This window comes from Carcharhinus amblyrhynchos, chromosome 16 (genome assembly GCF_965287045.1).
Source record: "Carcharhinus amblyrhynchos chromosome 16, sCarAmb.v2.hapA, whole genome shotgun sequence".
NCBI classification, from domain to species: Eukaryota; Metazoa; Chordata; class Chondrichthyes; order Carcharhiniformes; family Carcharhinidae; genus Carcharhinus; species Carcharhinus amblyrhynchos.
In genome coordinates, this window is record NC_137339.1 from 21,656,105 (window position 1) to 21,677,968 (window position 21,864).

The following is a 21,864-nucleotide window of genomic DNA, read 5'->3' on the forward strand; positions in this document are numbered from 1 at the left end:
AGTGAAAGTAGGAAGGAACTTAAATGTGGAATTAGGAGGGTTAAAAGAGGCCATGAAATGTCTTTAGCAAACAGGTCAAGTATAATCCCAAGGTTTATATGCATATATTAGGAGCAACAGGGTAGCAAGAGAAATATTAGGCCCACTCAAGGACAATGGAGGGAAGTTATGTGTGGAGCCACAAGAGCTGCGTGAGATCTTTCATGAGTACCTTGTATCAATATTAATCAAGGAGAAGGACATGACGGATGCTGAGGTCAAGGATGAAAGTTCTCGAGAATGTCAATATATTGAAGGAGGAAGTGTTGAGTATCCTAAATTGTATTAAGGTAGACAGATCCCTGGGGCTGGATGGGATCTATTCCAGGTTACTGTGGGAGGCAAGGGGAGAAATAGCTGGGACCTTAACAGATATCTTCACACCCTATGTGACCACAGACGAGGTTCCAGAGGACTGGAGAATAGCCAGTGTTGTTCCCTTGTTTAAGAAAGGTAGCAAGGATAATCCAGAAAATTATAGGCTGGCGAGCCTGACATTTTGTGGGGAAGCTTTTAGAAAAGATATTGAGAGACAGGATATGTGCACATTTGGAAGAGAATGGACTACTTAGTGACAGGCAGCATGGGTTTTGTACGGGGAAGGTCATGTCTCATCAACTTGATTGAGTTTTTTGAAGAGGTGACAAAGATAATTGATGAGGGAAGAACTGCAGATGTGGTTTATATGGACTTAATAAGGCAAGGTAGACTAGTACAAAAACTAAACTAAACTAAACTCACATGGGATTTGGGGTGGGCTGGCTAGATGGATACAGAACAGGTTTGGTTATAGAAGACAGAGTAGTGGTGGAAGGATGTTTATCAGAATGGAGATCTGTAACTAGTGGTGTTCCATAGGGATCAGTGCTGGGACCTCTGTTGTTTGAAGTATATATAAATGATCTGGATGAAAATGTGGGTGATCTCATTAGTAAGTTTGCAGATGACACAAAGATTAGTGGAGTTACTGATAGTGCTGGGGATTATCAGGGGGTACAACAAGATATAGATAGATTGGAGACTTGGGCACAGAAATGGCAGATGGAGTTTAATCTGGGCAACTGCGAGATGATACATTTTGGAGGATCAAATTTAGGTGTGAATTATACTGTAAATGCCAGAACCCTTAGGAACATTAACATACAGAGGGATCTGGGCATGCAGGTCCACCGTTCCCTAAAAGTGGCCACATAGGTAGGCTAAGGTGATTAAGAAGACATATGACATGCTTGCCTTCATCAGCCATGCCATTGAGTACAAGTGTTGGGAAATCATGTTGCAACTATATAAAACCTTGGTTTGGCCACATTTGGAGAATTGCATGCAGTTCTGTTCACCACATTACCAGAAGGATGTGGGAAGCTTTGGAGAGAGTGCAATAAAGGTTCACCAGGATGTTGCCAGGTCTTGAGAGGGCTGGCTATGAGAAGAGGTTGAACAAACTAGGATTGTTTTCACTGGAAAGACAGAAGCTGAGAGGAGACCTAACAGATGTTTACAAAATTATGAGAGGCATAGGCAGGATGGATAGTCGGAAGATTTTTCCCAAGAATGAAAATGTCAAGTACGAGTGGACACAGGTTCAGGGTTTTCATGCAGAGAATAGTGGGTGCCTGGAAATCATTGTCAGAGGAGGTGATGGAAGCAGGCACATCAGCAAGGTTTAAGAGGTATCTGGATGGGTACATGAATAGAGGAACATGGACTGAGTAAGGGCAGAAGGTTTCTTTTAGTTTAATCAGGGCATCGTGATTGGCACGGGTTTGGAGGGCTGGAGGCCTATCCCTTTGTTGTACTTTCCTTTGCTCTTTGTAGTTTCAAACTATAAAAGGTTCATTTACGATTCTGTCAGTAAATTCTTCATACGAAGTGATCAAGAAGTCAATTAGATATCCATAAAGACCTTGTTATGTCTGGAGATCTTACATGTGAGGATGAGCCAATTAAAAGGCAAAAATACGATTAGAAGGGAAAGAGGCTTTTCGCAGTTACAAGGGGAACAAATCAGCACAGGCATTAGTAGAGTACAGAAAATGCAGGGTGAAGCTTAGGAAAGCGATTAGGAGAACAACAAAGTGTGATGACAAAGTTCTGGCCGATAGGAGCATGGGGCAGTACAGTGGTTAGCACTGCTGCCTCACAACGTCAGGGTCCCAGATACAATTCCATTCTCGGGTGGCTGTCTGTGTGGAGTTTGCATATTGTCCCTTGCATGGGTTTCCTCTGGGTACTCCAGTTTCTCTCAATCAAAAAATGTGCAGGTTAGCTGGATTGGCCATGCTAAATTGGCCCTTAGTATCCAAAGATGTGTAGATTAGGTGGACTGCCATGATAATCCCTAGGGTTATGGGAATATGGTGAAGGGGAAGGCCTAGGTGGGATGTTCTTTTGGAGAATTGGTGCAGATTTGATGCATTGTAGGGATTCTATGAAAATCCCAAGATATTCTATAAGTATATTAATGGGAAGAGGATAACCAGGGAAAGAGTAGAGACCAAGGGAGGCAATCTGGTGGAGCCAGAAGACATCAGTACAATGTTGAATGAATACTTCACATCTGTCTTAATGCAAGAGAAGGATGAAGGTATGGAACTCAGGGAGAGACTGTGAGATTCTTGAACAAATTGACAGAGGGAATGACAAAGTATTGGAGATGTTGGCAGACTTAAAAGTGGATAAATCTCCTGGTCCACATGAATTGTGTCCCAGGCTGCTTTGGGAGGCAAGGGAGGAGATTGCAGAGGCCCTGGCCCAAGATTTAAGTTCTCTGGCCATTGAGGAGATTCCAGAGGACTGGAGCATAGCTAATGTGGTTTGCTATAGATCTCTGAAGGTGTTAGTGGGATGGTGAAAAAGGCATTTGGGAGCCTTGGCTTTATCAATCAAGACATAGATTACAAAACTAGACAGTCATGTCGGAGTTGTATAGAGCTTGGGTGAGGCCACAGCCAGAGTACTGTGTGCAGTTCTGGTTGCCACATTATAGAAAGGATGTGATTGCATTGGACAGGGTGCAAAGGAGATTCACCAGGATGTTGCCTGGGATGGAACATTCAAGTTATGAAGAGAGATTGGATAGGCTTGGGTTGTTTTTGCTGGAGCAGAGAAGACTGAGGAGTGACCTGAGTGAGGTGTACAAAATTATGAGGGGTATGGACAGAAAGTGGATAAAAAGCAGCTTTTCCCCTTCGTTGAAAGGTCAGTCATGAGGAGACACAAGTTCAAGGTGAGGGACAGGACACTTAGGGAGGAAAATTATTTTATCCAGAGGGTGGTGACGTCTGGAATGATTCTATGAGCAGCTGAGTTTGTTTCCTGTTGCCTTTCTTGTGGTTTTCAGACTGCCTTATCCTAAGTGGGTGCAACCAATGCTGAAGAACCCATCTATTGTTTATAATGAGGGGTGGGACACACATACATCGAATGTAAGAACCCCTGCTGAATGTTACCACAGTACTCAAAGTCGACGTTCTGATTGCTAATACTATCTGGAGTGGGACCCACACTCAGCCTTCTGATTCAAGTGGAATATTTCTACTGAATCAGTGGTAACCCTCGATTTGGATATTAATCCAATTTTTGGTGACGATATTCTAGTCATCAGTGCTATTTGGAATGGGACTGAAAGCTTTCACTTTCTGACTTTGATGCAGAAATCCACTAAGTCGAAGACTCTCACTCCACATGGAGAAGTGAACGCAAAAACCCTGGGATTATTTAAAAAATAACTGGATGCTGCAGCAAGTGGACTTTAAAATCTTCCTGGATGAACTTAGATGTGGTGAATGGCTGCTTTCTTTCATCTGTGACCATCTAGAAAAATTAAATCCTAACAGGAAGAAAGACTTGTACTTATATAGTGTTTTTCACCACCATTAGACATCAGAAAACACAGTCAATGATGTACATTTGAAGTGTAACCACTGTTGTAATTTGGGAAATATAACAGCCAATTTTGCACACAACAAACTCCAGAAACAACCATGTGATATTGATCAGTTACTCTGATCTTTGTGATGTTGATAGAGGGATATATATTGGTCAGGATCCAGGGAAAACTCCCCTGCTATACAAACAGTGCCAAAGGATCCTTTATGTCTACTAGAACGGACAGGTGGGGCCTTAGTTGAACATGACGTCTGAAAGACAGCACCTCTGACAATGCAGCTCTTCCTCAGTACTGCACTGGAATGCCAGCCTAGATTTTTTATGCTCAAGTGCAGAGTGGATTTGAACCTGAAACTCTGTGACTCAGAGGTGAGAGCAATACCAATTGAACCCACAGCTGATACAATATGTCACTAATAATACATCACAATGCGACACTGATGTGCAAGGATTAGTGCCATCCTCAATAGTATTGCATATGATACTCCAGTGAAAATGATGAGATCAGCAGAAGTCTTGTTAAAGCTGTGTAAATATGCAAAACCCACCTTTGAGTAGAGGTAGAATTGTTCAATCAAAAAGGTACACAATATAATTAGTCAGAAGTTAAAATTAATTGTTAAACCCCACAGTGTCTGTAATTCTGAGATACTGAGCTGGTTAATAATTTGCTGTACGTTGCATGGTATTTCTTGTATCCCATAATGAATGCTTTCTGTGGTGAACCCGACTTTCTTAGTGAAGAAAAATCTGTGATTATGCATAGGTTCCATGTAGTTTAGAAATTTCAATCCAAGACAGTAGGTGGAGACTGAAACAACGATTAAAATGAAGTGGCCTTGTGATAATTTTATTGCAGTTATGAGTCATGGTCTGGTACGCTGCAAGGGTTGCAGCCAGGGATTTCCCCATTTACACTTCCTTGCTGGAACTCATTCTAGCCAAATCAAGAACTCTATGCAGCCAGAGTCTAGTCATTTCACTTCAGCATTGGGCATAAATGATTGAAATATGTGGCCAGCATTAGATGTGATGTTGAATGTCTGAATATCTTAGCAAGGAACAAAAATATTGCGAAAAGCAGTCAGGATTTAAAGATAGCCTACTTTGTGTCAGCCTGCACCTCTTAAAAGGGAATAAAAATCTAGTCTCATTATTGGTGACCATAAAACTATCAGACTGTCATTAAAAAACCACATGGTTCACTAATATCATCGAGAGAAAGCAAACTTCTATCCTTACCTAGCCTGGGCCAACGTGATTCCAGAAGTGATTGATTCCTGTCAGGCCATTTCCCGAGCAAAGTTATGAAGTTGTATCAAACTGCTATAAAAATGTTGAATATGAATAAAATTTCACGAACAAGCTAGTATCAATCTAGGCATTGGAAACAACAAAGACAAAACAGTGTAAGGTCATTTTCATAGAAATATAGAAGATAGAAACAGAAGGAGGCCATTTGGCCCTTCAAGCCTGCTCCACCGTTCATCACAATCATCTGAAAGTTTGTGCCAAAACTGGGAGAGCTGTCCCATAGAACGGTCAGAGTAACCGCCTGACATAATCTCTCTCACAAAATTATACCTTACAACCGAATATCCCACATACCTCAATCATCACCCCTGGGTTTGTTCCGACCCACTGATGGAAGTGGCAGCACAATGGTGTACCTTGGGAGAGACTGGTCCTGGGAGTCTTCATTGGTTCTGGACCCTGTGAAATCTCACAGCATCAGATCAGACATGGGCTGATCACCACTTAGCATCCTCCCTCAACTGTAGAATCAGTACACCTCCATATTGAGTACCACTTGAAAGAAGGACTGAGGAATTTACTTGGACCAACCACATAAATACTATGGCTACAAAGGCAGGTCAGAGTTTGGGACGCCTGCTGCAAATAACTCAACTCTGATCTCCCCAAAGCCTGCCCACCAGACATAAATCAGGTGTGTGAGGAATACTCTTCACTTGCCTTGATGGATGCAGCTCCAAAAACACTCAAGTAGCTCAACATTATCATGGTCAAAGCAATCCGCAATGACAGTTTTCCTATCCACCACCTTTAACTTTCATACCCCCACCAGTGGTGCACCATGACAGCAGTGTAAATGAATCATCTACAAGATGCACAGCAGATATCATCAGGGCCCCTTCAATAGCAGCTTCCAAAACTACATTTTCTATGACCCAGGAGAACAAGGGGAGCAGGCACAAATATTTCAAAATATTTATCAGTGGATGCCTTGAAAATATATCGCTATTCCTTCATCATCACTGGAACAAAATCCTGGAACTCACTTCCTAACAGTGCTGTGTGTAGGACTGGGCTGCAGCAGTTCAAAAGAACGGCACACCACAGCCGCAATTCTCCCAAAAGCGCTGAATTGGTGGGAAAACTGTTCTAGATCCTGACTGTTTTGTCAGTTCAATTTCTCACCTGAATGTCCACACACACTGTACACTGCAGAGGTCCCAATCATGAATATCAATAAAATCCCGGAGGGGTGGGACCTATTCGCGCCAGCGTCTGACAGTTCTGGAACTTTGCGCATGCACAGTGACCCTGATCTGTCAGTCTTCCCGTTTGTTGGACAGCCTCAATCACTGGCCAGTCCAGGATTCCTGCACTGCTGCCCCTCCTGATCGTGCCCCCATGACAATTCCTGGACCAGGCCTGCTCCCCACTCCCACGCCGGAATGCCCCGATATTCAGCCCACCACCCCCCAAGCAATGGCGATCCTCCCACTCCCCTCAATCCGGAAAACCCCACCCCCACCCCACTGACTGTACCTGGAGTCAGATCCCCACATCCAGAGGCAGGCCCACCCCCCCGCGCCCCCCCCCCCCCCCCGCCCCCCCCCAGCAGACCAATACCACCCCCCACCAGCCCACCCGAGTCGCTGCCCTCCCTCCATCCCAGATTGATCCTGTATGCAGTGTGGCAGCAGGATCCCCCCAGCCCCCACTGACTGCCCCTAGGCTCTGCCCACAATGGGCCCCATCCCCTTGGGCACTGCCTGATACTTGGTAGGCAGTGCCAAGACATCCCTTAGGAATGGGCACTTTCCCCCTTGGGCAACACCAGGGGCACAGGCTGGCACTGCCAGTGTGCCCCTGCCCACTGCCACCCCCCACAGTCCAATCTCCTGGGGGCCCTAATTGTCCCCCTTCATTCTGGCAGGGTCTCCCACTAGTTCCCTGAACATGGGGATCTACTCTAAACCTCACCATAATGAAGTACTCCTGGCAGGGTGGGAGATACTATTGGGTCCAGTAAGTTCCCAATAGTTACAGTCAAAAGACATTTAAAAAATATTTAAAACAGATTCAAATGACTTATCTGCCTTCCAGCCAGTTTCCAGCATGGTCTGGCCGGTGACTGTTCACCAGCTCTGGGAGATGCGTATGCATTCCTGGCACATGCACAAATCCCAAAACAAGGCAGGCGACAAGCATCTTCCACCCTGAGCCGCGAGAAAAGTTGCCGGTCGGGATGGGAGAATCGCAGCCCATGCTTCTCAAGGGAAATTGGGGACAGATGATAAATGCTGGCCTAGTCAGTGATGCTCACATGTCACGTATGAATGAAATAAATATGCAGTAGACCACCAAGTATTGGAAATGTTCTGTCACGTACCGTAGGGTGCTGTTGTTTATGCAGCCCCAATGGTCTGCTGCATCGTATTTCATGCGGCAGCATACCATTCTTATATGCACGTGATCATGTGTGCATAAGTTGTGCACTGGAGACATGACCCATGTTGTCAAAGGATAGAGCCTGCAGCAGGTTTGTTTCTTTTATTTGTTCTTGAAATGAGAGGACGACAGCATTGGCAGGGGGTTAGGGGGCAGGGGTTGGGGGGGGTGGGGGAAGCGGGTGGTTCCAGCCTGCTGCTGAATGCACGTTCAGTTCTGTGAGGTTAAGAGCAAGTGCTAGCTGAAGCTTTGAGGCCCAAAATGGCAGAGCTGTCATCAAATAAGCAGACGCTCTCAACCTACATTTGAACTCCCATCCAAAATGGTGTCCAGCATGGCTACCACAAGGTAAGTGTCCCTATGTCATGGATACCAACAGCAAAGCTGAATTTCACGATCTTGATCTGAGTTTAATATTGTAAGAGAAACAGTTCAAGAATTCATATTTAATTCAGGATATTTGTCTTAAGTTTGTAAGCATTTTTTGATGGGCATTTTCTGTGACTCGCCGCGGAACTGGCAGTCTGATAGCTTTGAATTCCAAGTTTATCTGTAATTTGAAACAAAGACCAAACAAGTCTACAGTGTTGAATGTGTTTTTAATGCTTGGAGCTGTGAAGATTAAAGTTCTACAATGTAATTTTGTCAGAACAACCATTCACAGAGCATCATACCATTCTGTACATGCTGGTACACAGATGATAAATTCTTCCCTTTTTGGCTGTTAAATGGGTTTTAGAATCATAGAAACCCTACAGTACAGAAAGAGGTCATTCGGCCCATTGAGTCTGCACCAACCACAATCCCGCCCAGTCCCTACCCCCTTATCCCAACATATTTTACCCACTAATTCCTCTAACCTACACATCTCAGGACAATAAGGGGCAATTTCAGCGTGGCCAATCAACCTAACCTGCATATCTTTGGACTGTGGGAGGAAACCAGAGCACCCAGAGGAAACACACGCAGACACAAGGAGAATGTGCAAACTCCACACAGACAGTGACCCAAGCTGGGAATCGAACCCAGGTCCCTGGAGCTGTGAAGTAGCAGTGCTGCCGTGCCGTCCAATTTTCTGGAAATTTCTGTGCTGTGACTGACAAACTACGCAGTAAACTCACTCTTCTTTCTCACCTCCATCACTCCTGACCCCAGTATTCTATTTATATGTTATCCATCATCCAGTACAAAAAAGGGTATTAAATATTTAAAGGAGATATTTCATAATTTACCCATCAAAAAACTAACAAATCAAGGATGTAAGACAGGAGACATAAGGCTCTGCTGTTAATGTTAAAATGAGATGTATTAATGTAATATAATAAATAAAACTAAATTTAGCGCAGTGAGTTCAGGAAGGTTTAATCCTTATAGAATCCCTACAGTGCAGAAGGAGGCCATTCGGCCCATCTAGTTTGCACTAACCCTCCCAAAAGAGCACTCAACCTCGGCCCACTCGCCCCACACTATTCCCATAACCCTGCACATTGATCACAGCCAATCCACCTAACCTGTACATCTTCAGACACTAAGGGGCAACTCTGTTGAAGGGTCATCCACTCAAAATGTTGGCTCCATTCTCTCTCCACAGATGTGTCAGAACTGCTGAGATTGCCCAGCATTTTCTGTTTTTGTTATTGAAGGGGCAAGTTACCATGGCCAACCCATCTAACTTGAACACCTTTGGAAGAGGAAACTAGAGACCCGGAGGAAACCCACACAGACATGGGGAGAACGTGCAAATTCCAAACAGACAGTGACCCGAGGCTGGAATTGAATCTGGGTCCCTGACACTGTGAGGCAGCAGTGCTATCCTGTCACATCTGTAAAGATTACACCCATACTAAAGGAGCCAAGTCTTTAATTTTTTTACATGTTGCTTCCTTCCTCTTTTTTGATTTCCTTCCTCTTGCCACCCTTATGTTCTTCTGTACTATTTGTGATTCTACCTCCAGATTTTGAAAAAATCTGTATATCTAACTAGATTGTAAATCACTTAGTGCCATTTTCACACTAAAGGTGCAATATAGACCTTACAATGACAGCAGCAATGTTTCCACATATAAAAAATAAATCAGCCAATTAATCGAACATAGACTATTAAATAAATATAAGCAAAATAAATCAAATAAGAAAAATACTGTTATTCTATCCTTGGAAAACCATCTAATACTTCTAATATTTAACATTGATCCCTATTATGAATCCTGTATTCAAATAAATCATTCACCTCAAAGCATATTTTTAAAATTCTGACAGTTGATGGATTTCCTATTTGAAACTTAAATCAGGGAATTCATAGGCATTATTATGTTGTTCATTTTTTATCATATGGATATTTGCACTGAATGCTGAGGTGACACAATGTCCCAGTCCAACTGATGACTGGATTACAATACAAATTGAACAATAATGCTGATGTTAAAGAATTGCATTACGTCACATCTTACAAACTTTCCCAAAACATCTCAGCATTTTAATGTAATCAATTACTTTGTTATGTTGTTATGCAGACCTCCTGTTCCTCCACCTCCCTTTTCCAACAGCATTGTCTAAACATAAACACGGTAAAGTATCTTCTGTCATATTTTATCTCTATGACATTATTCTTTAATTCTTTTTAAAATTTTTCTTGCGTTTCCTGAAGGCATGACGCTTGCATCGCTGCCAAGCAGTCATTTTTTGTGTGTGACGTAGGCAGAGAAATAGCAGGGTATTTGACTGGGTGGAAGAACAACCAACTTTGATTCTGCAATTTTCTATAGTGTCACAGGATAGCAATCAAGAAGGGAACCTCACAAAACTTTCCCTCTAACTCAAGGTTGCTAAGACTAGTTGTGATACTCTGACTCAGCCCAGCTAGCTCAGCACAGGCTGGGCATCAAATTTCAGGCTTTGCTGATCAATAAAATTCAAGTATTTGCTGCTTAACCCCACTGATTCCTGAGTGGGTGGGTGGGGGAAATGGGTGGTACTTAAATGGGGATCTCACCTGATGACTGAAGAGGCAGTGCCTCTTTTCGGGGAATCCCTCCGAATTAAGTGTCAATCTGTGGCAGGAAAGAGTAAAACTGGGGATGGTAATTTGTTCTTAGCTGACAGATAACACGCACAAGAGGCAATTACTTGGCCATGTCTGAGATTGTGAAATGGCTCCAAATTGACCAATTTTTCACAACTACATTATACTTTGCCCTGTTGTGCGCATTCTGATCACTTTCAATGGGTAGAACAGCAGCTTGAGGTAGAAGAAAGAGAACGCTTGTGTATTCATTCCTTTAGCTGGAGGTCACCAAATACTGCATCACACTGGTTGCTTTATGTTTGACCCTTACAGGCAAAAGTGTTCAAAGCAGCATTATCTTGAAGTATATTTAAAGAAAGCTGTTGAATAGGCAAACTGATATATTTAGAACTTTTTCCAATGCCCTTTTTTAATGATTTGCTTATTACGTTCAAATCATATTCACTATTGTTAAAGCTATGTTTATTACATTTTTTTCTCATGTTAAATTTCATTACAGATTCATCTGTTTGTTCAATTAATCTGAGTTGCATTTCTTTCCATTAATGCAGTCTTCTTCCAAACTTGGGATCATGTGCAAACTTTAACAATTTAGATTAATACTGGGAAGCCCAGCATAGGCTCAGAAGGGAGATAAAATGGAAGGCTGAAAATCATTAAGAGAGTTTGGAAGGCAGAGCAAAGGTTGGAAAATATAAAAAAAAGGGAATCTAGATATGCTTACTGGTATATACTTAAATGCCATGGGAATAATGAATAAGTTGAGGGCACAGATTTACATGTGAAAGTGTGAATGTATTTTTGGTATTACTGAAATATGGCTTAGATAAGGGCAGGAATGATGTCTTAAGTTTCCTGGTTACAAGGTTTTCAAACAAGATAGGGGATTAAAAAAAGGTGTGGCTAGCAATATTGATTAAAATTACAATTGCAGCAATGAAAAGGGACAATGGAGACTTTTAGCATTCTCTGCACACTTTGCTCTGCTACCCATCTTAGTGTCATCTGCGAATTTTGACACACTACATTTAATCCCCAACTCCAAATCATCTATGTAAATCATAAACAATTGCGGTACCAACACTGACCCCTGAGGCACACCGCTAGTCACTGATCGCTAACCAGAAAAACACCCATTTACCCCCAATCTTTGCTTTCTGTTAGTGACCAATCCTCTATACATGCTAATACATTACCCATAACACCATGCACCTTTACCTTATGTAGCAATCTTTGGTATGGTAACTTGTCAAATACCTTCTGGAAATCCAGACACACCACATCCACAGGTTCCCCATTGTTCACTGCACATGTAATGTTCTCAAAGAATTCCACCAAATTAATCAAACATGACCTTCCCTTTATGAACTCAAGCTGCATCTTACCAATGGGACAATTTATATCTAGATGTCCTGCTATTTCTTCCTTAATGATAGATTCAAGCATTTTCCTACTACAGAAGTTAAACTAACCAGCCTATAGTTACCTGCCTTTTGTCTACCTCCTTTTTTAAACAGTGGCGTGACATTTGCTGTTTTCCAATCTGAGGGAACCACCCCAGAGTCCAGCAAATTTTGGTAAATTACCACTAGTGCATTTGCTATTTCTCCCACCATTTCTTTTAATACCCTGGGATGCATTCCATCAGGGCCAGGAGATTTGTTTACCTTTAGCCTCATTAACTTGTCCAACACTACCTCTTTAGTGATAATGATAGTTTCTAGCCTTGCTGTCATCAATTTTCGACATGTTATTTATGTCTTCTACTGTGAAGACCGACACAAAATACCTGTTCAGTGCCTCAGCCATTTTCTCACTTCCAGTTATTACTCCCCTTTCTCATCCTCTAAAGGATAAATGTTTACTTTAGCCATTCTTTTTCATTTTATATATTTGTAGAAACTTTTGCTATCTGTTTTTATATTCTGCACTAGTTTACTCTTATAATTCATCTTACTTTTCTTTATAGATATTTTTGTGGCTTTCTGCTGACCTTTCAAGATTTCCTGAAACTGATTGAAAATATATAGAAGGACGCAGAGCCATTGGAGCTCAGATTGTGATCCCAGGGGTGCAGAGAAATGTACACTGCCAAAGTCCCAGCGGCTGCTCCCTTCCTTATTGAGAAAGAGAGCTGACTAGTGGTGATTTAATCCAAGGGTCTCCTCACAAATTGGTGAAGATCTGGACATAAGAGTTAGCTGCAGGGCCTATTTTCCTTCAGGATATCCTTTTATTTCATTTTATTTCATTTCATTTGCATTCATTTCGCTGCACCCCTGGGATCACAATCTGAGCTCCAATGGCTCTGCGTCCTTCTATATGTTTTCAAGCAGTTTCAGTCTCCCCAGAAGTTTTAATTCCCAATCTCAGTCTCAGTTTCCTTAGTGTGGGCATAATTATTAAAATGTTATACATCAAGCATGTGGAGTATACCCAAACAGCCAAGTCCTGGTAAAATAATTACATTTAAATTGGTTGCTAACAGGTAGCCTCTATTCTAAAACAGGAAACCTCCAGACAAATAAGACAGATTTTCTCTGTTTCATAAAAGTGGTTTTAATACATGTGTTCATGTAGCAACAATGGAATCGTCCCCCATCACTGCCATCTAGCTCCCGCTGCCTATGAAGCAATATTGTGAGTGTATCTTTCAAAGATTCCATTTGCATTGCCTTTTATTTTTATTATTTCAGCAATTTTCATATAAATACTGTTATATCTTGCAACCTGCAATGTATTCAGTAATAAATAAAGTGGGGACAAAATGAAAAGTGTTTGCCACAATATGACTGCTCAGTAAATTGAATTAAATGTTTCCCCTTGAATTAATGTTCCTTCTTTTCTGTATGCATAGCAGTCCTATTAAGTTTCTTAAACTCATCAGATATATGAAATATTTTCAATAACTGCCCCACATACAGTTATCCTCCCGCCACCTGGCCCACACACACACAAAAAAACCCCATCACTGACAAGAGTGGTGCTTTGGGGCATCATTAGCAGCATGGTCATCACCCTGTTCATATTACAAACACGCCTGACACCATTTTAGCACTTGTGTTTTGGGCAGCATTACCTCTGTAATGGTCAAAACTCAGAAACAACTCAGACTCTAATGCAATTTTAAAATACAGTCTTGCATTCAGCTCCCACTGCCAGCCTTACCAGGGAAATCTGGTGCCAATGAGTTGCAGACCCAAATGGGGTGCTAGGATGTCAGTAAATTTCATGTTTTATTTATTCTTTGTTGTCCAAGACAAGGCAGAGGTACTCCTTCAGCTCCAGTAGGAAACTGTGATCCCCTTCTGCCAGAGTTTTGACCTCCTGTCTTACCACATTTGCCTGCTCATCCCCATTCCCTAACACACGTACCTGAGTGTAGGAACCATTCCCACAGAGTCTGAACTGCAGCTATCCCACCCCCATCTTAAATTGAGGTTGCTGACCTTCAAATCAGTTCCTCAAATCTTGGGAGGGTGGGATGGGGGGGGTAAAGTGGGGGAAGGGGTGTGTTGGAGCTGGGGTGGTGGTGAAGCCCGGGAGCTCAAATTGCCAAATTGCTTGGACCTAACATCAGTTGAAGAGCTTACCACACACATTCCATTGTCCCAATGCTGAAGTCCTGCCTTTGAGTTAACATCAGGGTTTATGAGATTTTTTTCTTTCAGAAATAATACTTTTATGAAATAATAATCAAGGATGGCAACAATTAACAAATTGAACAATTGTATTACTCATCCAAAAATAGGCATAAAAGATAATGAGAAATCTAAAATGATTGACTGGCTAATTTCCTAACTGCGGCTGAGCATTCCTTTAAATTCTGCAGGAAATGGTCCCTAGCTCCCAACAGTTCCGACTGAGAATTAATGGACAGGTTTCAGAATGGATAAGTTTAGCTCTGAGGATAGCATTTATTAGGCATTCAGCAGTTTCAGACAGACACCTGCAAAATTCAAAGCCACCAAACCATTGTGCCAGTGCAACCTGGGTGGTCAGAAGGAGAAAATTATCCCTAGGTGTCTAAAATATAACATTGCTCAATTTCTTTGTGCTAACATTCCTTAGCCTGATGGGAATAGAAGTTCATGCACACCCCACAAAAAAAACCCAAGCACAAGGAATTTGCAGAAAAAGTATTCAAAAAGCCACAAAATGCTACTCTGGTGCTCCAAGTAACTTGTCCTACCATTTGCAATAGTTTTAATACACAGTCTGTGAATTTGGGAAGACTTTACTTTAAAGGGTTGCTTTAAATAATGGATGTGAGAAATGATGATGGAGAACAGCATAGCAGTTTTGTGACCTGTCGTACTCAATTGCAGTAAAAAGTCTGACAACACCAGGTTGCACTTGTACTCAATTGCACCATTCTGCTTGTCAGTTTAATAGATGTTTCCTTCAGAATACCAAGAAAGCAGAAACCCACATCCCTTCACTTTTGTGCAGGGAGTGAGACCTGTTTTCCTGTTGTCAATCAATGAACTTAGGTTGTGGCTAATCAACAGACAACAGGAGAAGCTTTGGAAATAACCGGTTCAGCTAACATAGGGGTAAGTGGACTAGTTTACGACTTCCTGTTTCACAATACAAGGGCTATTCCATTTCAGAGATCATTCAGCAATGAACAATTCACATTAGACTGTTGTATATAATTCCTGGTTTAAAAATCATAAATTTAACTCAATTTTCTGAATAAGGCCGATTGAAATTTAAGGAGAAATGGTGAGAATTGACTTTCGTATTGACAGTGGGTATCTGGTAACATCACTTACTGTCATTTTTTTATATATCAAACTGTGTTTTGTTAAAGTACTAATGGCTGTTTACACTTGCCATTCTAGATGTTGAAAGGCCAGTTACTTCCTCAAAGGAAGGCGGGGGAAGGAAACTTTCTGTGTCACTTCCGGGTCTACTAGCATCTCACAAAAACTGTTTCTTTAAATTTTAGGTTAAGTGCCATCTACTATGACTTTGATATAGGAACCAAATAAACCTGTTGGACTTTAACCTGGTGTTGTGAGACTTCTTACTGTGCATACCCCAGTCCAACGCCGGCGTCTCCACACATATCATTTTCACACAGCTAGCTGAAAATTCAAAGCTTGCCAGATTTAGTACTATAGACATTAAGAATTTTGGCAATGTTGCTTTGCCAAAAAGCCAGTTCATTGGAAACTTCTGATTGTAAAATGTGAAACAAGTTCCAATTATGCTTTTCTTCTGTAGGCTGATTTACTTCCAGACTGGAACAGGATCACAATACCAACAGTGTCGAGGTGAAAGCATTGAACTTTAATGCAGCCACAACATAACAACACACTACAATGAGACAAGATGGCTGCATCTATGATGGAACCTCAGGCTCCCAGCCACCAGAATGTGATCATCTATGGTGGCGCATACTTATATATCATTACATATCAAGAGAACACCCCCAATAAACAGTACTTCTTTTACTGAACATATTCCTGGAGATTTGATCACATGATGTTTGTTAAGATGACCTTACATTTCATGATCTTTGACAATCTTTGACAATTTGCAAAACATTTTGCCTTTTCCTAATAAAGGCTGGGTTTTCTGTACCACTTTCTTTTCTTACTGTGAGCCAAAAAGGTTTTGCCCACAAGCAAGAATAAATAGGATATTGAGAAATTCAGAATGTCTTGGGGATCTGTGCCAAGGAGGTTCCACACCATTGCCAAGAGGTGAGTTCCCTGATTCCCCCACTGTTTCTGAGAAGTCAAAGGTAGCCAATTCTTGATAATCTGGTATACAAACAGAAAATGCCGGTAACAACCAGGCTGCATCCGAATAACAGCTGAGAATCAGCTCTTATGATGGCCACGAAGGCCATGGTGGGTTGTCGATAGATCTCCCCGTGGGCTTTGTGGAATACAATCTCCCTTATTGAGGCAGAGGCTTGCCTTAAAGAAGCGGTAAACGGTTGTACTTGAACCTGTTACTTCACCCGGAGCGTTGTTGTAGATTCTGAGGTGTTGAACTATCTAGCTCCAAGCTACAGCAGCAGCCTCTTGGTACACAATAAAGGTTGTTTGGTGACGGGAAACTAGCACTCAGCTGAATATTGGCAATGAGGGAAAAAAAATTCTCCATTTCCCTCCTCTAGGTAATCTCCATATGTCAAGAATCTTCTCCAGTAAGGAAAAAACAATTTGCCTCTTTGAGGGAAACTTGAACCCTATTATACCAACAGCAAAAACTAGGCCCAATATACAGAGTGCATGCATTACTTCTTCTGTGCGAAAAACATTCAAGGAGACAAAAAGCAAAAGGTAATACTGTTGATGGCATGCAGGGCATTGATGTTTAGTGTTATAAAAAGTCTGACCTCTCTGGATGCCCCAACTCAAAAACTTTTAATAAACTAGTAGACCTGGTAAAAAAAAACACAATGATTGCAAAGCCCTCTCAACTCTCCAGAAATATCGCTTCAACGTGGCTGGGAGAACTCTTGGAGAACCAGCTGAGTTTTTGGCTTGGTTGTGGAAGTTGGCCAAATATTGCAAATTTGGACTGCTTCTTAAAGAAGTGTTGCAAGACAGGTTAGCATGTGTCATAAATGACCTAACCACCCGGAAGCAGCTGTTGGAAGAATCCAATTTGGATTTTTAAAAAGCATTGAAATAGCCTTATCCCTCAAGAATGCAGAAAAATGGGCTCAGAGACTACAGGGAGCATCAGGCAACAATGTTTTCCAACTAGAAGGAGGCACTCTGTGTACTCAGTTCTTAATGGAGATTGTTTATGAAAACCAGGTGTTAAAGGGCCCCTTTCGATTTAGGAACCAGTCAGAAGGGTTCTGACGCGGGGCCATCTAGACTCAAAACATTGGCTCCATTTTCTCCCCACAGATGCTGTCAGACCTACTGAGATTTTCCAGCGCTTTCTGTTTTTGTTTCAGATTCCAGCACCTGCAGTATTTTGCTTTTATTTAAGACATTCTCCAAGTTGGACATGAATCACACCTATCCTTAGTTTGAATTGGGTGTGTTCTCCGAGAAATATGTGATGATCAACAAGCATAAGGAACTCAGTGGGTGGGATTTTATGGCCTTGCTCGTCTCGAAACTATAAAATCCTGCCCAATGTCAAAGCACCTTCCCATGGTCCATCCCTCCCCCGCTTCAATTCCTGTGGCAGGTGGGACAGTAAAATTCTGGCCTAAGAGTATACATACTTGACTCTTGATATCTCATCAGTCTGTGCCATTTATCCACAGAGTTATGGAAAGTATCCTTCAAGAGATAACCTAGATTGCAATATACTTAGGTGAAGTTTCAGTCATGGGACTTCAGAATAGACTTCAGAACTTAGAAGTCTTGTAGAGATTTTTTAGACCGGAAGTTCACTTGAAGAAGGAGAAATGCATTTTCCAAATGGCTGTAGAAACCTATTTAGGCTACTGAGTAGATGGCAAGGGGCTACATCTAGTAGGGGATAAGATAAAAGCCATCAAGGAAGCACCAACCCCTAGAAACATCACAGAGTTGAAATCCCTCCTGGGACTAGGAAACTATCATGGAAAATTTATCCCTAACTTGGCTTCAGTGCTGGCTCCCTTGCATGCCCGATTGCAAAAATGCCGGAGATGATCCTGGGAAGCTCCACAAGTAGAAGCTTTTCTAAAGTTGACCCTAAGAAATAACTTATATTGACTTGTGATGCTTTCCCCATACAAGGTTGATGTAGTGCTGTCACATCACTGGAGAGAGAGAATAGTAAAGCCCATCAGGTATGCCTCCAGGACCCTTTCGGATGCAGAGCAAAGCTATTCTCAAATTGAGAAAGGGTTGACGGTCATACTTAGTCTGAATAAATTCCGATAAAATATCTATGGTAGACATTTTTTATGGTTACTGACCATAAACCCTTATAGTGCCTTTTCAAAGAGAACAAGGCAGTTCTCCCTTATCACTTCTGATTGAATCTACTGCTGGGGGCCTTGTTTTAAGTTTATTTATTTACATCACAAGTAGGCTTATATTAACACTGCAATGAAGTGGCTGTGAAAATCTCCTCATTGCTACATTCTGGTGCCTATTCAGGTCCAATTGGCAGCCTACAAATACGTTCTCGAACATTGCACTGGAACATGGAAAGCTAATGTTGACACACTGTCTCCCAATGCCCACCAGCATTGGAAGAGGTCCTCATGGAGACTTTGCCAGTGAGAGCAAGGCAGATTAAAGCCTGGACCCAAAAAAGATCCAACGCCAATCTAAAATAAGGCATGTGATCCTACATGGGGGATTCCAAGGATAACCCTCCCAAGAAATGAAACCCTATCTGAGTAACAATGATTAACTTAGTGTTGCAGACAGGATCATTCTTTGGGTGTCCCGAGTAATTGTTCCATCTCCAGGATGATGTCCAATATTAACATAGTAATATTAGCTACATAATGGCCACTTGGGAATATCAAATGGAAAATGCTGGCTAGGAGTTACGTCTGGTGGTCCAGACTTGACTCTGACACCACAGCCTTGGCAAAGTGATGTGATCTGTGCCAGGAAAATCAAAGAATACCCACCTTCTGTTTCCCTTCACCCATGGGATTGGCCAGGCAGGCCATAGGTGCATAAGAACATAAGAAATAGGAGCAGGAGTAGGCCATCTAGCCCTTCAAGCCTGCCCCGCCATTCAATAAGATCATGGCTGATCTGAAGTGGATTAGTTCCACTTTCCTGCTTTCTCCCCATAACCCTTAATTCCCTTGTCTGTCAAAAACCTATCTACCCGTGACTTAAATATATTTAGCGAGGTAGCCTCCACCACTTCAATGGGCAGAGAATTCCAGAGATTCACCACCCTTTGAGTGAAGAAGTTCCTCCTCAAATCCGTTCTAAACTGCACCCCCCCTTATCTTGAGGCTGTGCCCTCTCGTCCTGCTGTCCTTTCTGAGCGGGAAGAATCTCTCTACCTCTACCCTATCCATCCCTTTCATTATCTTATACGTCTCTATAATATCCCTCCTCATCCTTCTAAACTCCAACGAGTGCAGACCCAGTCTATTTAGTCTCTCTTCATAGTCCAACCCCCTCATCTCCGGGTGCATGTACATGTGGACTTTGCAAGGGCCTTTATGGATTCCATGTTTTAATCATGGTGGTTACACACTCCGCATAGACTCCACAACTTTCTAGGCCACAATCCAGAGATTACAGCAAAGCCTCAATACACGTGGAAAATCGGAAGTCCTGGGTTCTGATAATGTCACAGCTTTTACTAGACTAGTGGAGGCCTGCCCAATAGGAAGTGCTCAGTAGGGGCTTTTCAACCTATTACTTCACCCGGACCATTGTTGTAAGTCCAAGGTGTTAAACTGCCTAGCTGTGAGCCGTAGAGCCATCTCATTCTTGATATGCAATATAGGCTGTTTGGTGATGGGAAACTGGCATTCGTCTGAATAACGACATTAACCATTTCCTTTTTTTTAAACAGATGCTTCCAGCATTTTCTGTTCTTGTTTGACATTTTCGACATTTTTCTATATATTTTTCTTGACAGTTTCAGTTAAGGAAATGAAAGCCAAAATAACAATGTGTATCCTTATAGTAAAAAAGAAATCAGCCCAATAAGTAATGCTCAGTCTGCACTTTCACTCAGCTTCAAGCTCTTTGCTGCTGCACAGATGATGGTGGCAGCCCACTTCAAACCCATCTGATGTTTTTTCCACTGACTTCAATCAGACAGGTTTAAAGTGGCCTTTCTGTCAAAGGCCAATTTCACCCCATCTGTAACTCCTACTTAAACTAAAAGCATTTGAAAACACCTCATACTATATATAAAAAAAACAGATTCTGCTCACAAATAAGGGGATGTATTGCTCAATTTTAAAATGTAAAATCTGCATTTGATTCAATGCTGTGTTTGTACACCTCCTTGCGCTGTCAGTTAATCATGGGGAACTTCAGAGAGTTCCTTTACCTTGCCTACAATATCGGCCATTTGAGAGTTAAAAAAAAACAAAATCTGATGGGGAGACTTTTTCAGCCACTTGAATATAATGTCCGGACCAGTGACTGTTATTTTGCAACTCAAAGCTGAGTAGGAGAAACAGCTGGAGTATCTTCTGAGAAGGGTTTTCTTTTTAATTTTAGCAATTCTGCTATCAGAAAAAAAAATGCATATTTGATGGGGATGTGACTTGATTGAATTGCATTCTGCTCTTCCATTCACCAGCTGAGAGAACAAGCAGAGAAAACAAATGAGTAGCTTTGGCTCACTGAGCTCGACAGAGGGTACAATCTGCCTCTGCCTCTGCTGTGAAGGTCAAGTTCTGGTCAGTCGGTGGATTGTTCCATATAAGGTTGTTAATGCACAGCGAAATTTACGATGCTTGACTGAACTATTTCTGCGCTGTGCCTGCCATGTATAAATCTCTGAGAATCATCTAGTCCCCCTGGGAGCGGAAGTTGCTGTTGAGAGGACAGGGAAGAGGGAGCTGGGGGCTGCTCCCAGCTGCAGTGTTGCTCCAGTAAATACAGAGGAAGAGAGAGAGAGTGAGAAATGGAGGCAACACTGCACCTGCATCATGCACTCACTCATAGCAACAACATGCAAACTACAAACTCTATTTCCTGACTTTCTCTCAGGGGGTGGAATGAGGGGGAGGTGGTGGTGGTGGGGGGTGGTGGGGAGGTCAGTTTTTCATTCTTGGGAATTCCAGGGCAAACCAAGAAGGTTGTAAGCTCTGACTCTGGAGAGGGTGTTTCCACTAGTCTGAAAAGCTGGAACCAGATGGCACACACTCAGGCTAAAGGGACCATCCTTTAAAACAGAGTTGAGGAGGAATTTCTTCAGCCAGAGAGTGGTGAATCTATGGAATTCTTTTCCGCAGAAGGCTATAGAGGCCAGGTCATTAAGACAGAGATAGATAGGTCCTTGACTAATAAGGGGATCTGGGGTTATGGGGAAAAGGCAGGAGAAAGGGGATGAGAAAAATATCACATGATTGAATGGCGGAGCAGACTCAATGGGCTGAGTGGCCTAATTCTGCTGCTATGTCTTATGGTCTTATATATGCAGACACAGGCACTGGGAGCTGAAGAATGGGAACTCAAGCAGCATTTCACACTTTGTGTCAATTAAAAGTGACAGCGAAAAATCATTTTGAGATTTAAAAAAAACACAAATCAGGAGTTGTTTCGAACCTCTTAATCTCCCAAAGTTATCTGATGATT